We start from the raw sequence: 2,441 nt of genomic DNA on the forward strand, positions 1-2,441 counted from the left end.
TTTCCATTGTTATCCCTTCGTTATAATTTCCTGGCTCTTCTCCATATTTTTTCGAAGGAGAAGAATGATACGAACGAGGAAACAAAAAATATGGAGAAGAGCCAGGAAATTTTAACGAAGGGATAGCAATGAAGGAAGTAAGAGAATTGTGCAAATGCTGAAAAGAGGGAAATAATATTAAAATGTGATGATACAAAATATGCAAACTGAACTGTACAAAAGCAGATAAAGAGAAAATATTATACAAAGAGAGTGGGACGTAGATATAATCATAGTTGAAAAACATTACTCAGTCTAGTATTAATAAAGTTACTCGACATAATTTTAAACAGAAGAATAGGGAAATACTAGAGAAACACTTGGCGGAATTGCAGAATAACTTTGAACAAAAAGAGTGCACAAATTCATTTGTCCTCATTAAAATAGAGCAGAAAAGGAACTTATGTATAATCAAGAAGTAAATCTAAAGTTTGCAGATACCAGTTAATCCTTTGACAGTCTCCCAAAACAATTAATATTGAGACCTTTGCAACAGAAAAGAGCTGTATTAGAAGTGAAGTTAAGAAAGCATATAAAAAACAAAAAAGGTAGTGAAAAAGCGATAAAGCGACATAAATAATCCGATGATATTATGACGAATTAAAGTTTAAGGCAACTTAAACGAGGCGAAGACAAAAGTCGGTCAAATACAAGTGAGGTACAAAAATTTGTAAGTGGTTTGTTAAAAACGAAATAGAGCTTAAACATAATTTAGTCGTATGGAGTAAAGTGTTAATGTCAAGAAACATGAACATAAATATAGGAAATCCTAAAAACAGGTGTAGACGAGGTGCAGCTCGAACAGGTGGAACAAGAGCATTGGAAAAATTCAAAAATAAAGGAAAATACTGGCACATCATCTAAAGTGTATTATTTTGCAATTAGTGGTTCCAAACAAAAAATGAATGCTTTAGAGACGATGTTTCGATCGGTACTCCTAAATAGTAGCGCGAGGTGGAATGCATTTTAGAGTTAAATTCAGACAGTGAAGATCACAGATCTGAGAAAAGTATCTACCTAAATTGAATCAAAAGAAGGAATTGAATGAGAAATTAAAGCACAAGAAAGACATGTTTATTTGGAAACATTTGCAGAATGGATAAAGGGAATGAAGTGAAAAGGATTTGGCAAGCAAATGTAGTGCGAAAACAGCCAAGAGAAAAAATAGCGGGCATTTTGGTAGAGAGAAGACTAGCTTGAAACATATTGACTTGACAAATATTAGTACATGATTATTGGAGTGATAATTCACCCTGTTTCAGTGGAAATCTTCAAAGTTGGTTGATTAAATATTCCTGATTCAGGTTAAATAGTGTATGTAGGTTTAGCATCGGTTTGTCCGATGTTCGCGTGTCCTGAATGATATTCCACTTTAACGAAAAAATACATAAACTAGTAATTATATACCGCAAGCTGTAAAATAAATGCACTTATCGCGGTGCGAATAAGGTGATTTTCAACTGAAATAAATGTTTTAAACGAATATCGACAACGCAACAATCAAAACTAAGTAATTCCGAGACTGGGATTACTTGAGCAGCGAAGAGGATTACATTCAGAAAAGTAGATGCAGAGAAAAATACTGCAATAACAAAGAATACACCACATAAGAAATTACTATATTTTTTCTCTTATGATTTTTATGTTTGAAAAAAGCACCTAAAGTGGAAAACTGGATGCCTAAGCATTAGAAGCATTCAACTCGAAAAAACCATTAAATCGAAAATTACCTACGTAATACAAATTTAAAGTACTTGGAATTTATATCTACTTTACTATTGAATGAGGAGCATTAAAGATACCTAAGGACGGTTAACCATACATTTGAATAGCACATAAATTAAAACTTGGTAGGTAATTATAGACATACTTCAGAACGAAAATATTCAGATAATACCAAATTATCAACAGTAATAGGCATTTAACTTGCAACACTTGTGCAAATCTTGCGTTGATGATAGCTTATCACTAACGTTTCTCTAATTGACCCATTGTACTATTTTTTGTGATACCGTTAATTAAACTATGACAAATTGTCCACTAAACAACATTAAGTAGATTTAATACTATTTACAATTGCAGGAAAAATCATATGAAAAGTATCTGACTGGAACGAAAATAATGGCATAAGCACGGGGGGTTGGGAAAACACTTTCTGATTGTTATGGGTGCATTCGTTTCTCCATATTAAAACTAATTATATTGCTAAAACACTTCAGCTGTAGGAACAAAAAACGTAGCAATCAACAGTTTTTTAGTGAAAATAATATTTTGTTAAACAGTTAGTACATCTAAGCATGGTCAAGAAAAAAATTGTCAAGGCAAACATACGTTAATTATGCAGCAGAAATTACTTTGGACGACATTAAAACTTATAATTTAACATTTTCAAGCATTTTTCA

This window comes from Dendroctonus ponderosae, unplaced genomic scaffold (genome assembly GCF_020466585.1).
Source record: "Dendroctonus ponderosae isolate FM_Combo_2020 unplaced genomic scaffold, Dpon_F_20191213v2 Dpon_F_20191213_7, whole genome shotgun sequence".
NCBI classification, from domain to species: Eukaryota; Metazoa; Arthropoda; class Insecta; order Coleoptera; family Curculionidae; genus Dendroctonus; species Dendroctonus ponderosae.